General features: G+C 39.0%; 1 long non-coding RNA gene across 2 annotated transcripts; it reads right to left on the reverse strand.

Annotated features, from left to right (window-relative positions):
• Positions 1–1,844: 1,844 nt before the first annotated feature.
• LOC144523081 (uncharacterized) lies at positions 1,845–9,662 on the reverse strand. 2 transcript variants are annotated; one of them, XR_013502475.1, is made up of 3 exons: positions 7,866–8,753; positions 6,894–7,275; positions 1,845–5,368 (listed from the first exon to the last, which is right to left on the reverse strand). It is a non-coding gene; the product is annotated as an uncharacterized LOC144523081 (long non-coding RNA). The 2 variants fall into 2 exon arrangements; XR_013502476.1 differs by lacking the exon at positions 1,845–5,368 and having other exon boundaries at positions 7,059–7,275; positions 7,866–9,662.
• Positions 9,663–11,103: the final 1,441 nt, after the last annotated feature.

An 11,103-nucleotide genomic window follows, 5' to 3' on the forward strand; every position in this document is an offset into this window, starting at 1 on the left:
AGAAGTCCTATAAGTAAATTAGGTTTAGTTCCATAGACAAGCATAATATGATGTTTCCTAAGATTGTCATTGTCACAACATTGGAAAGACTGATATCCTTTTTTTTTGGCTCCCAAAGTGCAAACATCCGGTGGGAATACAGTAAACTGAGGTTATCAAGCAGCATCTATGGCATAACGTTGAGATTGAGATCAACCACAAACATCACCCCTACATTCTCTAATCTTAGCGATTTACTAACTTCCTGTTGTTTAGCATTTCAGCATTGTTCAGCATTTGAAGAACAATGCTTCGTGCATGTTATTGTGACTCAGGCAAAGCCAAATGATCTAGTTTGAGACGCACAGAAAACTCAGAGAATCAGTATGCATATCAGCGTGCATGTCCTCATGTTATGCTGTTGATATTGTGAGCAGGTTTGAGGGTGCATGTTTCTGGCATGCGTGCATGAAACCTTTCTTAGCCTTTACACAGAGAGTTTGTGTCGACGCAAGTGATTCTTCAGAGAACTAACAGCCAATCTGATTGGAGGTCCAGCATTATCTGACAGTATTTCTGGCCCTGCTGGAACTCAGCATGAGCTTAATACTCAGGGATAGGAAGGGTTCGGTGGGGGAGGTCAAAAAGTGGCGAACAGAAGGAAAGAAAATAAGGAATCTGTAATTAGAAAAAAGGAGTGCAGAGGCTGGATGGAAAGAAAGAACCAGGGAGATGGAGGGAAAGGACAACTAAAAGCGAAGGCGGTAAGAGTATTAGGAGTAGGGAGAAAAAGGAAAGGACGGAGTCACTAATGAGGAAATGAAGGATTTGTAGAGAGGAGACAATGAGAAAGAACAAGATGAGGGGTGAGGGAGGTGAGGGTAGGAGAGGCAGCAAGAAAAGGACAGAGAGGAAGAAGTAAAGAAGTAAATTAAGTCAGAGCACAAACATTGAGGAAAAGGTTGGAAAGGACAGGGGGTAAAAGGGAGGCAGGGAGTGATGAAGGAAGACACGCAGCAGGACGAGGGGATGGGGAAGGATGGATGGATGGATGGATGGATGGACACGGGGGGAGTGAGGGAGGGCTCGGAGGCAGTGAAGCCCCAGCAGGTCAACATAATGCAAGCAGCAGAGGCTGAGATAATGCCCCAGGACATTGGGCTCAGGGATACGCGAGTGGCAGAGTTCACAGTTGGTGGGAGCTAAGGCGACCGAGTCTCTGCTGACTGCCACAAACTTTACACCGTCTCAACACAGAAACTCCCAAAGATTACCTCCTCCTGTGGCAGACTTTAAGTGCTTTAATAACATACGATACAATATAACTTTTATTATCAGCCACGGCTGAAATTCTTTTTGCATCCCTGGGTAGCTCATATAAGAAAGAGGACATAGACATACATACATAAGATGAATAACACCAAAGGACATACATGAAACATTACCACAAATTACATAAACACACAAGTAAGAAAACAAAGCATACATGTATAACAACAGAAAATGACATGAACATGCACACAGACAAGGTCTTGGAGACTTGAACCCTGAATAAATATTGCACTGGATTTAATGTAGCTGGTTTAACAATAGGATAGATTGATGTATGAATGAGTTTTTAAGTCTGTTGCGATTGAAAGAATGAACTCTAAAGCGTCAGTATGGGAGTGATGAAAAGAGCGTTTTGTTTTTCTGTCTTCTACATCTTATTATCTAAGGACCAAACAGCATTTCTCTTCCGACATCCATCTACCTGTGCAAGTGCGTTTGTGTGAGAAACAAAAAGACCTGCGGCAATTGGTGTACAGTATCTGTCATAAATATTTTACATTGTTTTCGTCATGTAAGTCAAAGCTTGACACGGAAAATACAGAAGATGCACACAGATTATCAAATAGAATTTCAAATTATTTTCCTCGCAGCAGGGTTGGATTGAACCTCTTGGAGTCCTGAAGTATACTGAATACCTTAGCTAATACTGAAAGAATACGACAATTAAAGCAATGCAATGTGCAAACAAAGGCCATGAAAAAGAATACAAGCTAGCAGACTAGGAACAAAGACAATGCAGGATTTGAAATATTTATTAAATGGCATTGCAAATATTTTATGCGGAAGGAAATACATTCAACAACAACAGTCTGTTTGACCTTAAGGAGACACCTAGTGACATTTGGTGAGACACTTTTTTGTTTTTGTTTTTTTTGTTCACAGGAAAACTCCACAAGGCACTTTAAGTTGATTAACAGAGTCATTTATCAAGCTTACCAAACAGGAAAGGAAACCAATCAGTGGCACTAAATGCTGCTGTAGTAGCCATCATCTCAATGATCCCTCTCGCGGAGGTAATGTCTGCACTTGGCCCCGCGCTTACTGTGTACCATTTAATGAAACATACATTTGTTAAACAACATTAAGCACATAAGCATAATATAAAACGGAGGCCTGATTTTAACAGAGGCTCTGTGTACATAACGGCCTCATGAGTAGATCATAAGTTCAGGGCCCTAATTATGTGTATTTAATCAAATTAATACACACTAGAGTAGGAAGAAGTTAAAAAAAAAAAACCTTTCTGGTCCTACTCTCTTTTTCTATTTTTGTACTTTTGTACTTAGACCTTAGAGGTCTAAGGTCATTTTCACATATCTTCTTAAAATGACTTTTTTAAGGTATTTGCATATAACTGATCCCCATGTGTTTCATATCAAAATGTTCAGAACAAACTCAGCTTTCCGTATTGGGACACCCACATTTTTTCTAGAGCAATGTGTGAAAAGATAATTTGACGCTAAAGCTTAAACGTTGATGTTCGCTTTTTGAAATTCCTCAAATCTCTTTTGAAAACAAACCTTAACTTATGATGTGTTGTACAAATTGTAAAGTCTTAGGTTATTAGGGGTCCAAGCCCAAGGGGGCTGGGAACCGCATTTGCAATGCAATGGAACCCTATTGTTTTCCTAAGGATTCTTCTTATTTTTCCATTGATAAAAGTCACGCTACAGCCTAAACCGTACATGGTGAGGGGGTGCCATTTTCAGGACTGGTCCAGATCCCTGCAAGGACCTCGGACAAAAAAATGTCCACCACTAGGTGGCGCTATAGCAGAGATAAGCATTTGACCCTATAACTCCCAAACTGTACATCGCACATTACAAATACACATATCCACACGTTCCCTGAATTCAGCTGAATCTCCTGATACAGGCCACGACCATTTCCACCTAGAGTTTTATGTGCGAAAAATCGATCGAAAAAAAGATTTATCATAAACCTACTTTTTCTTTCTCCTCCTAGACCGTGCAACCGATCTGCACAAAACTTGGTACATAGCATCTCCCGACCGACATGACAAAAAGTTATAAAAAGAATTTTTATCAGATGAAAATTGCGCAAATTATGCACAAACAAATTTGTGTAGATAGCTACAAAAACACAAATGTTGCCTTATCTCGGCCAAAATAAATGCTATCAACGCAAAACTTTAGATTCTTGTTTGCCATGACCGTCTGGGGCTCCCCAACAAATTTTAGGGTACCTGACCAAAAGTTATCAAAAGAATTTTGCTACGTTAAACTATGTGCAATTGACGACCAAACAAAATTTCGTAGCTAGCTACGAAACACAAACTTTAGCATATCTCTGCCAAATTAAATGCTATCAGCAAAAACGTCCCACTACGATGCTCTGTACCAAATTTGGTGAAGATCGGTCATTAGGGGGCACTATAATCAACGTTTATGTGTTTTGGCCGATAACTCAATGCATGTAAATGGGACATTTGCAATTGCAATTTCTCTGCCGTAATAATTGCTATCAATATGAAACTTGTGACGCTCATTCGGCATGCTGTTCCAAGGCTCTGTACCAAATTTGGCGAAGATCGGCCATTAGGGGACGCTATAGTCAACGTAGACCAGTTTTGGCCCTTTTACTCAATCAATGTTAATGGGATATTTGCAATGGCAATGTACCACAGACCTTGTGGTTCACACCTCTTGACATTTCCTGACGTTTGCCTCCCCACCGTCACGCTTTGGGTTCCGCTTTCGGGCACTCCCTGGGTCGTCGGCTCGCGCCAACGAGGCTTGGACCCCATCATAACTGCTTGCAGTTCTAGTTTATGATTAAAATAGTAAATAAATGTCTGAAATGAAATTTTGTTACATCGCTTTTTGAGTAGGAATTTTGTCAAACATCGTTTGGACGCGCCAGACCGTCTTTCATCCTCAGAGGTTAAATACAAAAAAATTTCATTATTCACTTATTTACATACACATACAGTACATACACGCACATATGCACATACATACGCATATACAGTACACACCTGTGGATATACATACACATACACAGATACATAAATACAAACATACATACCTACATATACACATTTTTTCTTTTCCAGCTTTCCCATACCAGTGTCAAACCGAATAATAACCCATCCAAACTACACATAATATAGAACAATACAGAGAACGATACAGTCAGTACACAATACAGTCACTTTGTTTGAGTCATTCTCGTACCCATACAATACACCAAGTCGAAGAAATGTTGCCTTTGCGGCCTCTGGAGTCTGGGGATAATTTCCCTTTTTTGACAACTTTACTCAGTAATTCAGCCTTGCCTAACACTGAACTAGCAGTCCCCTCACTCACTCTTTACAGTACATAATCTGTATAAAGCAGTGTGTACACACTCCACTAGATGGAGACAATGTCTGGCCATATCAAATATACAGTAGTAGCCTCATTTGATTAACAGCATAACTACACCAGGTTCAACTACAGGTCTAAGTGATGATGACTGAAACTAGCATAGGGAACCATATTTTACAGGCTTCACACTGCATTTTTATTTGTATTGTTGGGGTCTTTGACCACGACATGACATTAACATGTATTTTAATTGCTGTAATTATAGCATATTAAGTCAGCTAATTATATATGTAATATTATATAATAGTAATTAACAGGTCATTCAAAAGTAAAAACTCTGCACGAATTGAGTTGATCTCTGGGTACAGGATTTCCATTGTTTCCAGGTCTTTTCATCCATATTCATGGCTTAAAGATTGGTAGACACAATTTGAGAAATGCCAGCCTTCATTAGCCTACACCACAGTACAAAAACAGGAAAATGTGGTCAGTGCCATGTGTTCTTGCTGACAAGCAGACTATAAATTGCAAGTGTGAGGCTTAAAGCAGGGACGTCTGTCTGGGGACCGCGGACGGCATAATGGGAACCTGTCAATCTGACTTCCCCAGAATCTGCCTCATGTCCCTCAGCTACCGAACGCTGTTTCACTTCCACACAGTCGTCTGGTGAAACACTTGCGACACTGATTCCTCATACCCTGCCAGGCCGCGTGGACAGCGATGGTTCTCTGCAACCACAACAATTATAGATGACCAAGTAAATCCCTTCTGGGAAAAGAAAACATGTTCAAAATCACAGATTATTACATTGAAGACTGTGCTATTTCGAGGGCAACAGCTTCTACACGAAGCAGCTGATAATGTCCATAATGTTTAATAGTTCCTTTTTTTAAACATTTCTGCCTTCACGTCACTTTCGTGTCACAGTTCTTAATGCTTGGGGTGCACTTTTTGTCTGGTTTTGCATGGGTTGCTTTGTGTTATGTGTTATGTTATGTGTGTGGAATTAGGCCACCACTATAGTTTTAGTAAACTTTAAAGCTACAATATTCTGAAACTTTACTGGAGAAATCAACACAAGAAATCCACCATTTGGTGCTAAACTGGGTTAATAGTAGCAGACTGGGACAGCATGTGATAGCATATGTTTTTTTTGTTGTTTTTTTTTGCTTCTCAAATATCATTCTCTGTAGCTGAATTGTCAACCCAGAAAAAAAAAAACACTGATCACAATGAATGTAATCCTTCAGAGTGTACCTCCTATGTGTACCTCACACTGTAAGGGGTTCAATGGACCTAAACTAAAACAAAACAAAATACTTCGTAGTGTACGGTAACACAGCCATCCATCATCAGACATCTCATCCGTGACAAACAAAAACCTAGAAAAGGACTGCCTTTGTATGATTCATATGACGGTATGACATTTTCCTACCAGACCCGTTTTCTGCAATGTATATCACTCACAAAACAGCATTTTCATTTTCGGAGTAAGAAAGCTTTAAGGAACTATACTACAATAAAATAAAACAAAAAAAACTGAATTCCTTTCTGTTCATTTTAGAACTGTGATGCCTTGATGTAGAAAAGAGTACTGGAAGTCCTCGCTTCCTACCCTTCAGCTGGCCACTCACTTGCACTTGTCACTCATACAGATGAGATTTTTAACTTTGCCCAGCGTGATGTAAAAACCCATTTCAGGGACCAGAGGGATTCAGGCATGACCAGTATGTGTCAGAGCAACACAGTGTCAGACCGACACAGACTGATTACTATAGCTAGTATGCCTCATGAAACCTCCGCAAGATCAACAGAACATGCTCTGTGTTCTTTCCCTCCAACTCTCCCTGCAATTGCAGCACTGGAATGAGTGACCCTGAGCATGATGGGATGGCAAGTATTTAATTATTCCCGGGCCCAATTTGTTTTGGGTTATCGGCATTCATATGGCTTCAATTTCCATAAGTAAACACAGACTCTGGAACATGGGTTAAGTGTCCTTACACAATCTCTTATGAGAGAATAGTCCCTACAGTATATCATGTGGCTATTTAAAAGGCCTCTTCTTGATGATAAGCTTGTGTATGATCAGTGAAACCGTATTCCGTTACAGAATACATGCCCAAAAAATTTAATTTGTGACGTATTCCGTTACATTACTCAATCTGAGTAACATATTCTGAATACTTGGATTACTTCCACATTGAACTGCATTTTATAAGTGTAGGAATGCGGCCATCAAATTCTACTTACTGAACAGGCCTATATTCTGGTGTGTTCTTCTGTTCCAACTGGCTGAATGTTTTAGGCCCAAGTCTCCCTGAAAGTGCAATATATTATAATTTGCTGTATAGGAACAAATACTATAAGGGTATGTTTATGCAAAAGATGTTTTGCTTGGTTAAAAAAGAGAAGAACTGACCAATTTTTCTTTATTCACTCAGCTGTTAAAAGTGGGAAAATAGCCAAACATGAAATATTCTGTTTACATCTAACATTTTACTTTTCTTTGGGTGATTGCTGAGGTGCTAAGTGTTGCTTGTTTGAGAGGAGGTGTGGTGGGCATGGCACTTCGTTCACCACCATCATCTGATGCCATTTCTGCTCTTTGCAAGGCACTGGAATGCTTGAACCTCTAAAATAAAGAAAGACAGAAAGAGCACAAATGAATAACACTAAAATTGTTTTATGCTGGGAAGAATAAAGAGGACTATTGTAAATACAACGTCCTAGAGGTGCTGATGGTGATATTACACTTCACAGTAATCATTATGCATACTCATGATAATCATCTGTTTTAAATGTAATGTGTGTCTAGTCTACTACCTATTCAACATACCACATTATCACATAATGGCCTACATATTTCATACACAGGAGGACTTGGCATGTAAGGAAACATAAGACAGTAGCTAGCCTAACTGAAGACAGTAGGCAGTAGGCTAAATGTAACTAACTGCATTAACTGCACATTGAACTGCATACTACAAAAATCTAACCGCAATCTAAGCTACCACGAGCTAATTTTTGCTAACGTTAGCTAGCATGTCAAACAGGGCTAGTCAGTTTTTTAACAGCTCTGGGGCTAGTAAATCAGCACATAGGAGAATGTAAAGTTGCATGTCAACTAAGCAGGTAGCTACCTGATACAACTATAAAATAGCAAGGTAACCATTAAAACTACAGCAGACGACAACCCCTGGCTAATTAAAAAAAACAACTTACTTTATTAAGATGCTTCTTCAGGTTAGAGGTGGAGTCTTTGGACGCTGAAAGAAGGTTGGTTTCTGGCAAGCAGAGGTTGCACTGCACAGTTACATTTCGTTCTCCCTTCTCTTTCTTTAATGTGAAATGCTGTTTGAATTTCCAAGAAAGAAACGCATTCCTGCCCTGGCTCTGTTGTGCCGGTTGTGCCTACCTCTAGCTCCTGCTGCTCCTCTTCCGACTCCAAGACTGATCAGGCAAATAGCTCATTTTTTCGTTTTCATATTGGGGCTTCTGGGAAATGCATTGAGTTGCCTTAATTTATTTAGAGAGTGAAGTATTGTGATGTAATCCATTGATTTCAACAATGTAACGTATTATAAATACCAACTATTTAAATTGTAACTGTAACGGAATACAGTTACTCATAATTTGTATTCTGAATACGTAACACCGGTACATGTATTCTGTTACTCCCCAACACTGTGTATGATGACTCAGATAGCAGAAAGTCTTGTATCCATTGACCTGACTCACACATACAATAGTCTGTGCCAATTTTAGATTAGTCTGCACAATAAGTCAGTCACATCAGATAACTACGCTGCCCAGACAAGTACAGAACACATACGTGCAGAATGCAGTGTGTTGTACGTAGATAATAATTCTTAATTTAATAACCAAGCAGTAGACTGGTCACAAATCAAAGAAAAGTGAAAGTGCCATACTTTTCTTCTCCTTGCAGTATACTATTGCTGCTGTAAGCATTTCATATCTCACAAAGCACACTTCTTGTCAATCAGCTAGACCTAGTCTGATGAAATATGTCATGATTTTCCATTATTTTGTAATGCTAATGTCACAACAAAGCCTCTGAAAACATTCAGAAGTTGGTGTTACACGGTAGCCTGCGGTGAAAGGGGGGTATTACTGACAATCAGGGGGAATTATGGTGTGAACACACTGCCAAATCATACAAAACAGATAATGCCAGAAGACAATGGCTGAATTGTGAACATGAAATAGGTTGTTGGATAGTTTGCTGTAATTGTTTCTTCTCATAGCGAAATGAGAACGTGTGAGGATTCTAAATAGTAGACACTTAATAATTTACTGAATGAAGTAATCACACACGGCTAGGCCTACAATCACCTGCATTGTTAATGGAAATAAAACCCTGAAAAATATAAGATTGCAACATAAGCATGGCCTTGTACAGCACAGGAACTGTCTGCAGGGGCTAGAAGGGGGCAAGGGGTAGCACTTTACAAATAATTGTAAGAGGTTTGGTTAATATCTGTGCATGAACTGGAGCATGTCTAATGAGTAACTTTATTTTTTTGTAACCACAGTGTGCCAGTAGATTGTGTAATACATTTTTTTGTTTTTCTCAGGTGACTCATTTGGTTTTTTCTTCTTCATGCATGTCATCAGAAAACAGAGTCTGCTATTCATACTGTAACTACATCTCTTATAGAAGTGCATTGGACCGGAGCAAAACTAGTAAAATACCGTCAGTGCGCTTTTTGCATATCATCTGAAATAAACTCGGACTTGGATGGAAAATTCTTAACTTTTAGAATAATAGAAACTTTCTGATGCAAAAGAGTAATGTACAAAGACATCTGAGCTTTCTGCTTAAGTCATATGATACAGAGGCAATACTTCATGGGGGCTGCATTTGGGGCATTTTTTTTCGTGATACATTTATTTAGTAGCATGATTTTAAAGGCACAGTGTTGACTTCATTGACTTTTAATTTCCAATCTGCCTCTAAAGATACACACACACAAAGTCTGAAAGATAAATTGCCAGGTATTTTTATATCATTAGTTAACCATGTCTAAACAGATAGAGTATGTAGTACTTTTGTTAAGTTTCTATGATATTATTTGGTAACACTTTACTTGAAGGTATCTACATAAGAGTGACATGACACTGTCATGAACACATGACACTGTCATGATACAGTCATGACACATGAACCCTGACCCTAACCCGAACCATAGCTTGTCATGACAAAACCGAATGACACTTACTAAAAGAAGCGTTATGTCATAAACGTTCAAACTTGTTTATAATGACACGTTCATGACAGTGTCATGTCACTCTTATGTAGATACCTTCAAATAAAGTGTAACCTATTATTTTCAGCCGTCATTGGACTGGTGATGTTTACAGCATTTAAACTGGATGCCACCAGATCTGTGCAAAAATACATTTTTTTTTTAAGTATGTCACTGTGAACTATAAATACAATGTAGGCATGTTTTCAAATTGAATCGTGACCATATTTGTTCTGTTAAGTGATACTCATTATGTTCTCATTGCTCTGCTATGTCTTCTGTGTCAACCACCATATAAAAGGAAATCAACCCACACTGTGAGGAGAGATAATGACTCAGCCATTCATCTTTGATTCAAGTGGTGTAACAGTTTGGTTAAGGTATACTGACTGGCTAAAAAGGCTAAGATGTGGAGCTAAAATATGTAAGTGACACAGTCAGCATCTTTGCTGTGAGTCAAGATTCAAGATTCAAAACCCTGTATTAATCTCACAATGGGGAAATTCACACTGTTGCAGCAGCAAGGGATAGGGGCAAAGTGCAAGACACAGATAAACAAACAATAAATAAATATAAGTAAAGAGAATAAATAGTAAAATGTATTTTATAGTATTGTATAGTAAATTATTTTATATATTGTGTAGTGTTGTTATTTTATATATTGTATAGTGTTACAACCATAGGTGCAACTACAAAGTATGATCAATGGCCCACCTCTTTTGATATCCAGCTTGATTTAGTTCTTCTGTACTGGGTGGTGGATGCTGGATATTGCCGCAACTCTCATTCCTTTCTTTTTCTAATGTTTTTAGTTCGACATCAAGTCTTATTGTCATCTGTTGTTTTAAAGCACATTCTCAGGTTGATTTTTAAAGATGTGTTGTAATGTTTGCCTGGCATTCCGCACAATGGAGAAATACTACACAGTGAATGGGCTATTGAGAACGGGGCTTTCTGTTTGTTTGTTTTAAGATCTTTTTTTTTTGGCCATTTTAGGCCTTTATTTTTATAGGATAGCTGAAGACATTGAAGCGGAGAGAGAGAGGGGGAATGACATGCAGCAAAGGGCCGCAGGACGGAGCCGAACCCGCGGCCGCTGCGTTGAGGAGTAAACCTGCATATATAGGCGCACGCGCTCTACCAGGTGAGCCACCCAGGCGCCCAAGCATGAGGCTTTTTTAACGTAAATTGTT

The sequence above is a fragment of the Sander vitreus genome, chromosome 9 (genome assembly GCF_031162955.1).
Source record: "Sander vitreus isolate 19-12246 chromosome 9, sanVit1, whole genome shotgun sequence".
Classification (NCBI taxonomy): Eukaryota; Metazoa; Chordata; class Actinopteri; order Perciformes; family Percidae; genus Sander; species Sander vitreus.